Source organism: Hyla sarda, unplaced genomic scaffold, assembly GCF_029499605.1.
Source record: "Hyla sarda isolate aHylSar1 unplaced genomic scaffold, aHylSar1.hap1 scaffold_172, whole genome shotgun sequence".
Taxonomy (NCBI): domain Eukaryota; kingdom Metazoa; phylum Chordata; class Amphibia; order Anura; family Hylidae; genus Hyla; species Hyla sarda.
The window spans coordinates 27,916-44,575 of record NW_026608360.1 but is presented as its reverse complement, the minus strand read 5'-3'; the positions used below and the strand labels follow the sequence as shown (position 1 = coordinate 44,575).

The 16,660-nt window shown below is 48.0% G+C and overlaps 6 non-coding genes across 6 annotated transcripts; all 6 read left to right on the top strand.

The window, feature by feature from the left end:
• Positions 1-3,831: 3,831 nt before the first annotated feature.
• LOC130312584 (U2 spliceosomal RNA) lies at positions 3,832-4,022 on the top strand. The gene has a single exon (XR_008860694.1). It is a non-coding gene; the product is annotated as a U2 spliceosomal RNA (small nuclear RNA).
• Positions 4,023-6,098: 2,076 nt separating this feature from the next.
• Positions 6,099-6,289, top strand: LOC130312622 (U2 spliceosomal RNA). The gene has a single exon (XR_008860720.1). It is a non-coding gene; the product is annotated as a U2 spliceosomal RNA (small nuclear RNA).
• A 2,099-nt stretch (positions 6,290-8,388) lies between these two features.
• On the top strand, positions 8,389-8,579 carry LOC130312621 (U2 spliceosomal RNA). Its single transcript, XR_008860719.1, has one exon. It is a non-coding gene; the product is annotated as a U2 spliceosomal RNA (small nuclear RNA).
• A 2,080-nt stretch (positions 8,580-10,659) lies between these two features.
• On the top strand, positions 10,660-10,851 carry LOC130312561 (U2 spliceosomal RNA). The gene has a single exon (XR_008860672.1). It is a non-coding gene; the product is annotated as a U2 spliceosomal RNA (small nuclear RNA).
• A 2,090-nt stretch (positions 10,852-12,941) lies between these two features.
• LOC130312619 (U2 spliceosomal RNA) lies at positions 12,942-13,132 on the top strand. Its single transcript, XR_008860718.1, has one exon. It is a non-coding gene; the product is annotated as a U2 spliceosomal RNA (small nuclear RNA).
• Positions 13,133-15,216: 2,084 nt separating this feature from the next.
• On the top strand, positions 15,217-15,407 carry LOC130312617 (U2 spliceosomal RNA). Its single transcript, XR_008860717.1, has one exon. It is a non-coding gene; the product is annotated as a U2 spliceosomal RNA (small nuclear RNA).
• The last annotated feature ends 1,253 nt before the right edge of the window (positions 15,408-16,660 follow it).

Below are 16,660 nucleotides of genomic sequence, written 5' to 3'. Positions count from 1 at the left end.
CAGAGGTTAAGAAAATCCTGGACACTCCGTCCAACACGGTCTACGACGAGTTCTTGGAAGGGCGCTACGAGAAGCCACAGGAGCCGACAGGCGCCAGAGAAGAGGACCCGTCCGACCAGACTGGTAACTAGTATCAGAACTAACCTCTCTTTTTATTCCCATGGCTGATCTCAACATCTTCTGCATTAATGTGAGGAGTATTAGAGCTTGGTTTAGATTTCAGACTGTTCTTACGTTCTTAGATTCCCAGAGGTGTGATGTTTACATGTTGCAGGAATGTGCTTTGTCTGCTTCTAGGTCTTACAACCATCTGGCCAGGCAGTGGCCTCACGGCCCTTCCTACTGGTCTGGTGGGGGCGACAATAGGTCTGCGGGGGTGGCCATCCTGATCAGGGGAGGTAACTTTGCACTTGATTCCGTCCGGGAGCTCGTCTGTGGCAGACTTCTTGTCGCAGACGGTTCCTGGGCGGGTGAGCCCGTGCGGCTCATCAACGTGTATGCCTCCCCTGAGAGGGATGTCCGACTGGAGGTTCTCCAGGCCCTGCGGGCTGAACTCGCCACCACTAGAGCAGTAGTGTTGGGTGGTGACTTCAACTGCCCCATTGAGGTGGACGGGCGCAGTTCTGGCACATCCGCCAACCTGGACGTGACGTCTAAACTGCTGATTGAGATGGTGACGGAGGCATCCTTGCAGGACGTTGTCGGGTCCGTCGGGAACGGCTCCGTAAACTATACGTGGAGCCGCCCCGATGGCTCGCTCCGTTCTCGGATAGACTTCATCTTCACTTCGAGAGCAGTCAGAAAGGTGTCGTACTCTATGGTCCCCTGCTTCTTCTCTGACCACAGGGCCATTCGATTCCGGGGGACTCTGGGCCATGGATTCCCACCTGGCCCGGGCTCCTGGAAGTTGAATTGTGCCCTGTTGGAGCAGAGGGAGGTCATGGAGGAACTTAGGGATGCTTACCTTGTATGGCGAAATGACAAATGTCTGTTCAAGTGCATCAGCGATTGGTGGGAATATGTTAAAGTCGAATTCCGTTGTTTCTTTCAGGCAAAAGGCAGACAACAGGCGTGTGCGAAGAAGTGGGACTTGAGGAAACTGCAGCGCGAGCTGCGGTCCCTGCAGGACCTGCTCCAGTGTGGCTGGGACGTCAGGGAGGAGCTGGAGGAGACCAAAAAGAGCTTGAAAAGGCACTTTGAGGAGGAATCCAAGCGAATCGTCTTTCGTTCCAAGGTGGAGAACCTGGAGAAGGGTGAGAAATGTAACTCTTTCTTTTTCAGGAAGCTCCATGCCGGCCACACGCCCCTGACTGAGCTACGAGATGAGACCGGACACATGAGGAGCGGCAAGGAGGAAGTGATGGGGGTCGTCCACGACTTCTACAGCAACCTCTACGCCCCCAAGTCATCCGACCCCGAAGCCGCCGAGAGGTTCCTGTCAGGTGTCACTAACGTTGTTGATCCCGCAGGTGCGGCGGCAATGGACGATCCCTTGACGGTGGGGGAGCTGCTCTCTGCCGCTAAATCCTTTAAGCCCGGCAGGACCCCGGGCAGTGACGGTCTCCCGGCCGAGCTCTACGTAGCGCTGGGTGACCTGATCTGTCCGGACCTGTTGGAGGTGTACGAGGAGATGGTGGTGGGGGGCAGAATGCCTCCGTCGTTGAGGGAAGGGATGATCACGATCTTGTATAAGCGGAAGGGGGAGAGATGTGACCTGAAAAACTGGCGTCCCATCTCTCTCCTGAACGTGGACTACAAGATCCTCGCCAAGGTGCTGGCCAACAGGCTGAAACCTGTCATGGGGCAGATCGTCCATCCGGACCAGACCTGCAGCATTCCTGGCCGCAGGATTGCCGACAGCCTTGCCCTTGTGAGAGACACGGTCCATTACATCCAGGACCGCGGGGGCCGCGCCGCCCTGGTCAGCTTAGATCAGGAGAAGGCGTTCGACCGTGTCTCCCACGCATTCATGGACAGGGTTTTGCGCAGGCTGGGTCTGGGGAAGATGTTTTGCTCTTTTGTTAACGTTATGTATTTTGACATTTACAGCACGGTGTTGGTGAACGGCTGGAAGACTGACCCCTTTTCCATTCTTTCAGGGGTTAGACAAGGCTGCCCTCTTTCACCTCTCCTTTTTGTTTGTGTTATAGAGCTCTTCGCTGAGACTATCCGGCAGAATGGAGAGATCAGAGGGATCACCGCACCAGGACCAGATCGCCACGAGGTCAAGTGCTCGCTCTACATGGACGACGTGACCGTCTTCTGCGCTGACCAGCGTTCGGTGACTGCACTCGTCCAGACCTGCGAGGACTTCGGCAGAGCTTCGGGGGCAAAAGTCAACTGCGGGAAGTCGGAGGCCATGCTCTTCGGGGAATGGCACCTGGCTTCTCCCGCCCCCTTCCCCTTTGCCGTTAAGCCGGACTTCATTCAAATTCTTGGAGTCTGGTTCGGGAAGGAAGGAGCGGCCCTTAAGTCTTGGCAAGACCGACTAGGAAGGATAAACTCGAAGATCGGACTGTGGAGCTCCAGAAAGCTCACGATGGAAGGCAAGGCACTTGTCCTGCGGAGTGAAGTTTTGCCTGTGCTCCAATATACCGCACAGGCCTGGCCTCCCCATACCACCGTTTGCAAGGCCATCACCCGGACAGTGTTTGGCTTCGTCTGGGGCAAAATGGACAGAGTCAAGAGGACCGTGATGTACAAGGAACCCCGCAAGGGTGGGAAGGGAATACCCGACATCCCCGCTCTGCTGAGGGCCTCCTTTGCATGTGTCACGGTGCAGCGGACTCTTGTTGAAAAGACTGGCTCAGCGGGCAGGTCCATGTCTCGCTTGCTTCTCATGCCCCTCTGGAGACAGCTGGGCTGGGACAAGTGGGACAGCTCCATCCCTTACAACTGGAACACTCCCTGGTTCTATGGGGATGTTGTCCGGTTTGTGAGGGAGCACCAGCTGGAAGGACTGAAACCCGACCTATGGAAGCCAAAGACAATCCACAAGCTCATCCGAGCTAAGGACTCGACCGAGCTGGTTCCGGGACTCCCCGCAGCCACTGCAGAGACAGTTTGGAACAATGTGGCCTCAAAGCGGCTTACCAATGGACACAAGGACTTGTCGTGGATGGCCGTCATGGGAGGTCTCTCTCTCAGGTCATTCATGCATGCCCGCAACCTGTGCAAGACCCGGTACTGCCCCCGTTGCCCCTACGTGGAGGAAACATCTTTCCACGTGTTTTGGCAGTGCCCCTTTGCACAGGGTCTGTTGGACGCCCTAGAACAGGAACTCAGAGACTCAGTGCCCAGGAGCTGCCTATCGTACCATTCGGTGCTTTACGGCCTGTTCCCTGGGACCCACGACGTGGAGGCCATCCAGGAGGCCTGGCGCCTTATGAACTGTTTTAAGGACGCAGTGTGGCTCTCCAGGAACCGCCTCGTGATCAACAGGGAAAACATGTCCGTCCGGGACTGCCGCAGGTTCATCAAGAACCTGCTTAGAGACTATTCCATCTTGGACAGCTCGGCCGTTGATGAGGAAGAAGAGGAGTGAAGACCCTCTCCTTCTCCCATGTCTCCCTGAAGATACAGCCCAACAGTTTGGCCCTGTGATCCGCCCCCTCCCTACCCCACATAGTCGCCCACACCCCTACCCCGATCACAGATTGTATTATTTGGTTTTTGTTTGATCTCTTGTGCTTTTCTATTGCAGGATTGAGCTGAATGTTAGAGTAGCATGGTGTGCGATGTATAGCTTAGGGAACCTTTGCTGTGTATTGTACTATCATGCTTTGTGTGACTGTAATTTATTGTACGACTTGTAATGACTGAACGGAAAATAAAGCTCTTTCAATCAAAAAAAAAAAAAAAAAAAAAAATCTGTTCTTATCAGTTTAATATCTGATACGTCCCCTATCTGGGGACCATATATTAAATGGATTTTTGAGAACGGGGGCCGATTTCGAAGCTTGCTTCCGTCGCCCTATGCATTGACCCGATATGGCAGTATCTTCGGGTACAGTGCACCACCCCCTTACAGGGTTAAAAAGAAAGATTCCTACTTTCATTGCTACCTGCTTGCTGGCTAGCCAGCTAGCCAGCCCTGTGGGCCTTGCTGCTGCTGCAGCCAAAAAACAAAAGGTGGTGCTGCTGCTGCTGCTTCTGCTTCTGCTTGTGTCTGGCCGCTGTTGGAGCGTCCAGGCACAGGACTTCTGCTGCTGCTGACTAAATGGCCTCCTTAATTGGATCATTTGAGTAGCCAGCACACCTGTGCAGGTAGGGCATGACATGATAGGCAGCTGCCTTGATAGCGGGTGGGTGCTGAATGTTCCTAATTGACAAAATAAGATTAATGCTTATGAAGAAATATAAAATCTCATCCCTTCCCCAATATCGCGCCACACCCCTACCCCTTAATTCCCTGGTTGAACTTGATGGACATATGTCTTTTTTCGACCGTACTAACTATGTAACTATGTAACATAACATGGGGGGGGGGGGGGGTCTCCTGGCTGTTCACACAGGTGTGTCATTGCTGTACATTGACCATGCATTGCTTCTGTGGTATTGCAAAGGCAAAGACAAATGCTTCCAGCCATCCATTGCACTAATGGATTGGTCATCAGCTGGCTGTCTATGTCCCGCATCAATATAGACCAAAGTACAGAGGGTTAGGCTATGCTATTGTGCACCTACCTGATGCATCAGAAGGTGCGAGGCCCTTGCTAAATTCTGTGCACAGACTTTGAGATCTTTACTTTAGACTGTATCTAAACCTGCTCCAACATGGACTGACATTCTGGCCTACTTTCAGCCGATGCGACTTGTCTGTCGCTGAACAGTCGCTTTTTATGTATTCAGCACCTATGTATAATGTTGTAAAAATGCTCTAGAAGCTAAAGTCGCAGAAATGTCACACATATTTGGCCTGCAACTTTCTGTGCGACAAATTCAGACAGGAAAAATCAGTATAAATCCTTAGAAAATTATCCCCCAGTGTCTCCATCTGCTGGCGGTATTGAATAAGCATTGCTGCACTGATGGGGTATGCATTAGACGAAAAAAAAGAAGAAAAAGAAGAATAATACGCCCAGAAAAGAGGCGAAAAGGAGAAAAACGTAAAAAAACGTGAAAAAAAAGTAAGAGGAAGAGAAGGGAAAAAAGGTGGAAATGGGTTTAAAAGTGATTTCGGCGGAGAAATATATATATATATATATATATATATATGTATATATACGCGCACACACACACATATATATAAACGTATTCTCCGTTGAGATATTGCAGCCGCTGCTGTGTCCAGGCCCAGGAGCCTTAGCACTGTGCTGTGATGTCACTCAATACCACTGACATCACTAGGTGTAAACAACATCTCTCCTTTGCTGTGTATGTGACTATGGAGCTGTTTGGTGATGTCGTCTATTATGCCTTCATAGAAGCAACAGGAGATTGTTGCATCCATCTAGAACCCTCAGAACTACAGTGCTATGATGTCACTCACTTCCACAGGCCTTGCAGAGTGTAAACAACAACAACCCAGCTTTGTTGTGTATGTAACCATAGGGATTTGTGATGTCACCTAGAACCTTCACAGCAGCGACAGCTTTATGAGGAGCATCAGCACTGCTCTGCCTGAGCAGAACCATCACCGCCATAGGTTGTCAAATAACCCGGGTTTAACCCACACAGGTAAGTCCAATGGGGTGCAGGCATGTCCTCTATGCTTACAGCTTCCCGTGGGTGTTGGTTTGATACCGTTTGGGGACAGCCAAGGAGGCATCTGCAGGCAACAAAGGTAGGTGTGTGCTTGTGTGTGTGTTTCCTATGCAGATCCTAAGCCCAGTGTCACATGCAAGTAGGAGGAGTAAGAAGGGTTCCTGGCAAATCCGGGTTATGGATTGCATTTAAAAAGGCCCCGTGGGAGTGCAATGGGCCCCTGTCTTGCTGCTTAGCAATAATGGTATGGGTTTAGGTTCTGCTGTGTGTACTGGTGGTTGACTGCCCCCCAGCCCAGAGTGTGCATGGAAAATTGTCTGGCAGCCTCCCTGACAGCAAGCAGTGATAGTGCCCATGAAGGGCACCTTGTTGGGCCCGCCCCTTTCACGGTTATCGCTTCTCGGCCTTTTGGCTAAGATCAAGTGTAGTATCTGTTCTTATCAGTTTAATATCTGATACGTCCCCTATCTGGGGACCATATATTAAATGGATTTTTGAGAACGGGGGCCGATTTCGAAGCTTGCTTCCGTCGCCCTATGCATTGACCCGATATGGCAGTATCTTCGGGTACAGTGCACCACCCCCTTACAGGGTTAAAAAGAAAGATTCCTACTTTCATTGCTACCTGCTTGCTGGCTAGCCAGCTAGCCAGCCCTGTGGGCCTTGCTGCTGCTGCAGCCAAAAAACAAAAGGTGGTGCTGCTGCTGCTTCTGCTGCTTCTGCTTCTGCTTGTGTCTGGCCGCTGTTGGAGCGTCCAGGCACAGGACTTCTGCTGCTGCTGACTAAATGGCCTCCTTAATTGGATCATTTGAGTAGCCAGCACACCTGTGCAGGTAGGGCATGACATGATAGGCAGCTGCCTTGATAGCGGGTGGGTGCTGAATGTTCCTAATTGACAAAATAAGATTAATGCTTATGAAGAAATATAAAATCTCATCCCTTCCCCAATATCGCGCCACACCCCTACCCCTTAATTCCCTGGTTGAACTTGATGGACATATGTCTTTTTTCGACCGTACTAACTATGTAACTATGTAACATAACATGGGGGGGGGGGGGGGGTCTCCTGGCTGTTCACACAGGTGTGTCATTGCTGTACATTGACCATGCATTGCTTCTGTGGTATTGCAAAGGCAAAGACAAATGCTTCCAGCCATCCATTGCACTAATGGATTGGTCATCAGCTGGCTGTCTATGTCCCGCATCAATATAGACCAAAGTACAGAGGGTTAGGCTATGCTATTGTGCACCTACCTGATGCATCAGAAGGTGCGAGGCCCTTGCTAAATTCTGTGCACAGACTTTGAGATCTATACTTTAGACTGTATCTAAACCTGCTCCAACATGGACTGACATTCTGGCCTACTTTCAGCCGATGCGACTTGTCTGTCGCTGAACAGTCGCTTTTTATGTATTCAGCACCTATGTATAATGTTGTAAAAATGCTCTAGAAGCTAAAGTCGCAGAAATGTCACACATATTTGGCCTGCAACTTTCTGTGCGACAAATTCAGACAGGAAAAATCAGTATAAATCCTTAGAAAATTATCCCCCAGTGTCTCCATCTGCTGGCGGTATTGAATAAGCATTGCTGCACTGATGGGGTATGCATTAGACGAAAAAAAAGAAGAAAAAGAAGAATAATACGCCCAGAAAAGAGGCGAAAAGGAGAAAAACGTAAAAAAACGTGAAAAAAAAGTAAGAGGAAGAGAAGGGAAAAAAAGGTGGAAATGGGTTTAAAAGTGATTTCGGCGGAGAAATATATATATATATATATATATATATATATATATATATATATATATATATACGCGCACACACACACATATATATAAACGTATTCTCCGTTGAGATATTGCAGCCGCTGCTGTGTCCAGGCCCAGGAGCCTTAGCACTGTGCTGTGATGTCACTCAATACCACTGACATCACTAGGTGTAAACAACATCTCTCCTTTGCTGTGTATGTGACTATGGAGCTGTTTGGTGATGTCGTCTATTATGGCCTTCATAGAAGCAACAGGAGATTGTTGCATCCATCTAGAACCCTCAGAACTACAGTGCTATGATGTCACTCACTTCCACAGGCCTTGCAGAGTGTAAACAACAACAACCCAGCTTTGTTGTGTATGTAACCATAGGGATTTGTGATGTCACCTAGAACCTTCACAGCAGCGACAGCTTTATGAGGAGCATCAGCACTGCTCTGCCTGAGCAGAACCATCACCGCCATAGGTTGTCAAATAACCCGGGTTTAACCCACACAGGTAAGTCCAATGGGGTGCAGGCATGTCCTCTATGCTTACAGCTTCCCGTGGGTGTTGGTTTGATACCGTTTGGGGACAGCCAAGGAGGCATCTGCAGGCAACAAAGGTAGGTGTGTGCTTGTGTGTGTGTTTCCTATGCAGATCCTAAGCCCAGTGTCACATGCAAGTAGGAGGAGTAAGAAGGGTTCCTGGCAAATCCGGGTTATGGATTGCATTTAAAAAGGCCCCGTGGGAGTGCAATGGGCCCCTGTCTTGCTGCTTAGCAATAATGGTATGGGTTTAGGTTCTGCTGTGTGTACTGGTGGTTGACTGCCCCCCAGCCCAGAGTGTGCATGGAAAATTGTCTGGCAGCCTCCCTGACAGCAAGCAGTGATAGTGCCCATGAAGGGCACCTTGTTGGGCCCGCCCCTTTCACGGTTATCGCTTCTCGGCCTTTTGGCTAAGATCAAGTGTAGTATCTGTTCTTATCAGTTTAATATCTGATACGTCCCCTATCTGGGGACCATATATTAAATGGATTTTTGAGAACGGGGGCCGATTTCGAAGCTTGCTTCCGTCGCCCTATGCATTGACCCGATATGGCAGTATCTTCGGGTACAGTGCACCACCCCCTTACAGGGTTAAAAAGAAAGATTCCTACTTTCATTGCTACCTGCTTGCTGGCTAGCCAGCTAGCCAGCCCTGTGGGCCTTGCTGCTGCTGCAGCCTTGGTGCTGCTGCTGCTTCTGCTGCTTCTGCTTCTGCTTGTGTCTGGCCGCTGTTGGAGCGTCCAGGCACAGGACTTCTGCTGCTGCTGACTAAATGGCCTCCTTAATTGGATCATTTGAGTAGCCAGCACACCTGTGCAGGTAGGGCATGACATGATAGGCAGCTGCCTTGATAGCGGGTGGGTGCTGAATGTTCCTAATTGACAAATAAGATTAATGCTTATGAAGAAATATAAAATCTCATCCCTTCCCCAATATCGCGCCACACCCCTACCCCTTAATTCCCTGGTTGAACTTGATGGACATATGTCTTTTTTCGACCGTACTAACTATGTAACTATGTAACATAACATGAGGGGGGGGGGGGGGTCTCCTGGCTGTTCACACAGGTGTGTCATTGCTGTACATTGACCATGCATTGCTTCTGTGGTATTGCAAAGGCAAAGACAAATGCTTCCAGCCATCCATTGCACTAATGGATTGGTCATCAGCTGGCTGTCTATGTCCCGCATCAATATAGACCAAAGTACAGAGGGTTAGGCTATGCTATTGTGCACCTACCTGATGCATCAGAAGGTGCGAGGCCCTTGCTAAATTCTGTGCACAGACTTTGAGATCTATACTTTAGACTGTATCTAAACCTGCTCCAACATGGACTGACATTCTGGCCTACTTTCAGCCGATGCGACTTGTCTGTCGCTGAACAGTCGCTTTTTATGTATTCAGCACCTATGTATAATGTTGTAAAAATGCTCTAGAAGCTAAAGTCGCAGGAAATGTCACACATATTTGGCCTGCAACTTTCTGTGCGACAAATTCAGACAGGAAAAATCAGTATAAATCCTTAGAAAATTATCCCCCAGTGTCTCCATCTGCTGGCGGTATGAATAAGCATTGCTGCACTGATGGGGTATGCATTAGACGAAAAAAAAGAAGAAAAAGAAGAATAATACGCCCAGAAAAGAGGCGAAAAGGAGAAAAACGTAAAAAAACGTGAAAAAAAAGTAAGAGGAAGAGAAGGGAAAAAAAGGTGGAAATGGGTTTAAAAGTGATTTCGGCGGAGAAATATATATATATATATATATATATATATATATATATATATATATACGCGCACACACACACATATATATAAACGTATTCTCCGTTGAGATATTGCAGCCGCTGCTGTGTCCAGGCCCAGGAGCCTTAGCACTGTGCTGTGATGTCACTCAATACCACTGACATCACTAGGTGTAAACAACATCTCTCCTTTGCTGTGTATGTGACTATGGAGCTGTTTGGTGATGTCGTCTATTATGGCCTTCATAGAAGCAACAGGAGATTGTTGCATCCATCTAGAACCCTCAGAACTACAGTGCTATGATGTCACTCACTTCCACAGGCCTTGCAGAGTGTAAACAACAACAACCCAGCTTTGTTGTGTATGTAACCATAGGGATTTGTGATGTCACCTAGAACCTTCACAGCAGCGACAGCTTTATGAGGAGCATCAGCACTGCTCTGCCTGAGCAGAACCATCACCGCCATAGGTTGTCAAATAACCCGGGTTTAACCCACACAGGTAAGTCCAATGGGGTGCAGGCATGTCCTCTATGCTTACAGCTTCCCGTGGGTGTTGGTTTGATACCGTTTGGGGACAGCCAAGGAGGCATCTGCAGGCAACAAAGGTAGGTGTGTGCTTGTGTGTGTGTTTCCTATGCAGATCCTAAGCCCAGTGTCACATGCAAGTAGGAGGAGTAAGAAGGGTTCCTGGCAAATCCGGGTTATGGATTGCATTTAAAAAGGCCCCGTGGGAGTGCAATGGGCCCCTGTCTTGCTGCTTAGCAATAATGGTATGGGTTTAGGTTCTGCTGTGTGTACTGGTGGTTGACTGCCCCCCAGCCCAGAGTGTGCATGGAAAATTGTCTGGCAGCCTCCCTGACAGCAAGCAGTGATAGTGCCCATGAAGGGCACCTTGTTGGGCCCGCCCCTTTCACGGTTATCGCTTCTCGGCCTTTTGGCTAAGATCAAGTGTAGTATCTGTTCTTATCAGTTTAATATCTGATACGTCCCCTATCTGGGGACCATATATTAAATGGATTTTTGAGAACGGGGGGCCGATTTCGAAGCTTGCTTCCGTCGCCCTATGCATTGACCCGATATGGCAGTATCTTCGGGTACAGTGCACCACCCCCTTACAGGGTTAAAAAGAAAGATTCCTACTTTCATTGCTACCTGCTTGCTGGCTAGCCAGCTAGCCAGCCCTGTGGGCCTTGCTGCTGCTGCAGCCAAAAAACAAAAGGTGGTGCTGCTGCTGCTTCTGCTGCTTCTGCTTCTGCTTGTGTCTGGCCGCTGTTGGAGCGTCCAGGCACAGGACTTCTGCTGCTGCTGACTAAATGGCCTCCTTAATTGGATCATTTGAGTAGCCAGCACACCTGTGCAGGTAGGGCATGACATGATAGGCAGCTGCCTTGATAGCGGGTGGGTGCTGAATGTTCCTAATTGACAAAATAAGATTAATGCTTATGAAGAAATATAAAATCTCATCCCTTCCCCAATATCGCGCCACACCCCTACCCCTTAATTCCCTGGTTGAACTTGATGGACATATGTCTTTTTTCGACCGTACTAACTATGTAACTATGTAACATAACATGAGGGGGGGGGGGGGGTCTCCTGGCTGTTCACACAGGTGTGTCATTGCTGTACATTGACCATGCATTGCTTCTGTGGTATTGCAAAGGCAAAGACAAATGCTTCCAGCCATCCATTGCACTAATGGATTGGTCATCAGCTGGCTGTCTATGTCCCGCATCAATATAGACCAAAGTACAGAGGGTTAGGCTATGCTATTGTGCACCTACCTGATGCATCAGAAGGTGCGAGGCCCTTGCTAAATTCTGTGCACAGACTTTGAGATCTATACTTTAGACTGTATCTAAACCTGCTCCAACATGGACTGACATTCTGGCCTACTTTCAGCCGATGCGACTTGTCTGTCGCTGAACAGTCGCTTTTTATGTATTCAGCACCTTATGTATAATGTTGTAAAAATGCTCTAGAAGCTAAAGTCGCAGAAATGTCACAACATATTTGGCCTGCAACTTTCTGTGCGACAAATTCAGACAGGAAAATCAGTATAAATCCTTAGAAAATTATCCCCAGTGTCTCCATCTGCTGGCGGTATTGAATAAGCATTGCTGCACTGATGGGGTATGCATTAGACGAAAAAAAAGAAGAAAAAGAAGAATAATACGCCCAGAAAAGAGGCGAAAAGGAGAAAAACGTAAAAAAACGTGAAAAAAAAGTAAGAGGAAGAGAAGGGAAAAAAAGGTGGAAATGGGTTTAAAAGTGATTTCGGCGGAGAAATATATATATATATATATATATATATATATATATATATATATACGCGCACACACACACATATATATAAACGTATTCTCCGTTGAGATATTGCAGCCGCTGCTGTGTCCAGGCCCAGGAGCCTTAGCACTGTGCTGTGATGTCACTCAATACCACTGACATCACTAGGTGTAAACAACATCTCTCCTTTGCTGTGTATGTGACTATGGAGCTGTTTGGTGATGTCGTCTATTATGGCCTTCATAGAAGCAACAGGAGATTGTTGCATCCATCTAGAACCCTCAGAACTACAGTGCTATGATGTCACTCACTTCCACAGGCCTTGCAGAGTGTAAACAACACAACCCAGCTTTGTTGTGTATGTAACCATAGGGATTTGTGATGTCACCTAGAACCTTCACAGCAGCGACAGCTTTATGAGGAGCATCAGCACTGCTCTGCCTGAGCAGAACCATCACCGCCATAGGTTGTCAAATAACCCGGGTTTAACCCACACAGGTAAGTCCAATGGGGTGCAGGCATGTCCTCTATGCTTACAGCTTCCCGTGGGTGTTGGTTTGATACCGTTTGGGGACAGCCAAGGAGGCATCTGCAGGCAACAAAGGTAGGTGTGTGCTTGTGTGTGTGTTTCCTATGCAGATCCTAAGCCCAGTGTCACATGCAAGTAGGAGGAGTAAGAAGGGTTCCTGGCAAATCCGGGTTATGGATTGCATTTAAAAAGGCCCCGTGGGAGTGCAATGGGCCCCTGTCTTGCTGCTTAGCAATAATGGTATGGGTTTAGGTTCTGCTGTGTGTACTGGTGGTTGACTGCCCCCCAGCCCAGAGTGTGCATGGAAAATTGTCTGGCAGCCTCCCTGACAGCAAGCAGTGATAGTGCCCATGAAGGGCACCTTGTTGGGCCCGCCCCTTTCACGGTTATCGCTTCTCGGCCTTTTGGCTAAGATCAAGTGTAGTATCTGTTCTTATCAGTTTAATATCTGATACGTCCCCTATCTGGGGACCATATATTAAATGGATTTTTGAGAACGGGGGCCGATTTCGAAGCTTGCTTCCGTCGCCCTATGCATTGACCCGATATGGCAGTATCTTCGGGTACAGTGCACCACCCCCTTACAGGGTGTTAAAAGAAAGATTCCTACTTTCATTGCTACCTGCTTGCTGGCTAGCAGCTAGCCAGCCCTGTGGGCCTTGCTGCTGCTGCAGCCAAAAAACAAAAGGTGGTGCTGCTGCTGCTGCTTCTGCTTCTGCTTGTGTCTGGCCGCTGTTGGAGCGTCCAGGCACAGGACTTCTGCTGCTGCTGACTAAATGGCCTCCTTAATTGGATCATTTGAGTAGCCAGCACACCTGTGCAGGTAGGGCATGACATGATAGGCAGCTGCCTTGATAGCGGGTGGGTGCTGAATGTTCCTAATTGACAAAATAAGATTAATGCTTATGAAGAAATATAAAATCTCATCCCTTCCCCAATATCGCGCCACACCCCTACCCCTTAATTCCCTGGTTGAACTTGATGGACATATGTCTTTTTTCGACCGTACTAACTATGTAACTATGTAACATAACATGGGGGGGGGGGGGGGGGTCTCCTGGCTGTTCACACAGGTGTGTCATTGCTGTACATTGACCATGCATTGCTTCTGTGGTATTGCAAAGGCAAAGACAAATGCTTCCAGCCATCCATTGCACTAATGGATTGGTCATCAGCTGGCTGTCTATGTCCCCGCATCAATATAGACCAAAGTACAGAGGGTTAGGCTATGCTATTGTGCACCTTACCTGATGCATCAGAAGGTGCGAGGCCCTTGCTAAATTCTGTGCACAGACTTTGAGATCTATACTTTAGACTGTATCTAAACCTGCTCCAACATGGACTGACATTCTGGCCTACTTTCAGCCGATGCGACTTGTCTGTCGCTGAACAGTCGCTTTTTATGTATTCAGCACCTATGTATAATGTTGTAAAAATGCTCTAGAAGCTAAAGTCGCAGAAATGTCACACATATTTGGCCTGCAACTTTCTGTGCGACAATTCAGACAGGAAAAATCAGTATAAATCCTTAGAAAATTATCCCCCAGTGTCTCCATCTGCTGGCGGTATGAATAAGCATTGCTGCACTGATGGGGTATGCATTAGACGAAAAAAAAGAAGAAAAAGAAGAATAATACGCCCAGAAAAGAGGCGAAAAGGAGAAAAACGTAAAAAAACGTGAAAAAAAAGTAAGAGGAAGAGAAGGGAAAAAAAGGTGGAATGGGTTTAAAAGTGATTTCGGCGGAGAAATATATATATATATATATATAATATATATATATATATATATACGCGCACACACACACATATATATAAACGTATTCTCCGTTGAGATATTGCAGCCGCTGCTGTGTCCAGGCCCAGGAGCCTTAGCACTGTGCTGTGATGTCACTCAATACCACTGACATCACTAGGTGTAAACAACATCTCTCCTTTGCTGTGTATGTGACTATGGAGCTGTTTGGTGATGTCGTCTATTATGGCCTTCATAGAAGCAACAGGAGATTGTTGCATCCATCTAGAACCCTCAGAACTACAGTGCTATGATGTCACTCACTTCCACAGGCCTTGCAGAGTGTAAACAACAACAACCCAGCTTTGTTGTGTATGTAACCATAGGGATTTGTGATGTCACCTAGAACCTTCACAGCAGCGACAGCTTTATGAGGAGCATCAGCACTGCTCTGCCTGAGCAGAACCATCACCGCCATAGGTTGTCAAATAACCCGGGTTTAACCCACACAGGTATGTCCAATGGGGTGCAGGCATGTCCTCTATGCTTACAGCTTCCCGTGGGTGTTGGTTTGATACCGTTTGGGGACAGCCAAGGAGGCATCTGCAGGCAACAAAGGTAGGTGTGTGCTTGTGTGTGTGTTTCCTATGCAGATCCTAAGCCCAGTGTCACATGCAAGTAGGAGGAGTAAGAAGGGTTCCTGGCAAATCCGGGTTATGGATTGCATTTAAAAAGGCCCCGTGGGAGTGCAAATGGGCCCTGTCTTGCTGCTTAGCAATAATGGTATGGGTTTAGGTTCTGCTGTGTGTACTGGTGGTTGACTGCCCCCCAGCCCAGAGTGTGCATGGAAAATTGTCTGGCAGCCTCCCTGACAGCAAGCAGTGATAGTGCCCATGAAGGGCACCTTGTTGGGCCCGCCCCTTTCACGGTTATCGCTTCTCGGCCTTTTGGCTAAGATCAAGTGTAGTATCTGTTCTTATCAGTTTAATATCTGATACGTCCCCTATCTGGGGACCATATATTAAATGGATTTTTGAGAACGGGGGCCGATTTCGAAGCTTGCTTCCGTCGCCCTATGCATTGACCCGATATGGCAGTATCTTCGGGTACAGTGCACCACCCCCTTACAGGGTTAAAAAGAAAGATTCCTACTTTCATTGCTACCTGCTTGCTGGCTAGCCAGCTAGCCAGCCCTGTGGGCCTTGCTGCTGCTGCAGCCAAAAAACAAAAGGTGGTGCTGCTGCTGCTTCTGCTGCTTCTGCTTCTGCTTGTGTCTGGCCGCTGTTGGAGCGTCCAGGCACAGGACTTCTGCTGCTGCTGACTAAATGGCCTCCTTAATTGGATCATTTGAGTAGCCAGCACACCTGTGCAGGTAGGGCATGACATGATAGGCAGCTGCCTTGATAGCGGGTGGGTGCTGAATGTTCCTAATTGACAAAATAAGATTAATGCTTATGAAGAAATATAAAATCTCATCCCTTCCCCAATATCGCGCCACACCCCTACCCCTTAATTCCCTGGTTGAACTTGATGGACATATGTCTTTTTTCGACCGTACTAACTATGTAACTATGTAACATAACATGGGGGGGGGGGGTCTCCTGGCTGTTCACACAGGTGTGTCATTGCTGTACATTGACCATGCATTGCTTCTGTGGTATTGCAAAGGCAAAGACAAATGCTTCCAGCCATCCATTGCACTAATGGATTGGTCATCAGCTGGCTGTCTATGTCCCGCATCAATATAGACCAAAGTACAGAGGGTTAGGCTATGCTATTGTGCACCTACCTGATGCATCAGAAGGTGCGAGGCCCTTGCTAAATTCTGTGCACAGACTTTGAGATCTATACTTTAGACTGTATCTAAACCTGCTCCAACATGGACTGACATTCTGGCCTACTTTCAGCCGATGCGACTTGTCTGTCGCTGAACAGTCGCTTTTTATGTATTCAGCACCTATGTATAATGTTGTAAAAATGCTCTAGAAGCTAAAGTCGCAGAAATGTCACACATATTTGGCCTGCAACTTTCTGTGCGACAAATTCAGACAGGAAAAATCAGTATAAATCCTTAGAAAATTATCCCCCAGTGTCTCCATCTGCTGGCGGTATTGAATAAGCATTGCTGCACTGATGGGGTATGCATTAGACGAAAAAAAAGAAGAAAAAGAAGAATAATACGCCAGAAAAGAGGCGAAAAGGAGAAAAACGTAAAAAAAACGTGAAAAAAAAGTAAGAGGAAGAGAAGGGAAAAAAAGGTGGAAATGGGTTTAAAAGTGATTTCGGCGGAGAAATATATATATATATATATATATATATATATATATATATATACGCGCACACACACACATATATATAAACGTATTCTCCGTTGA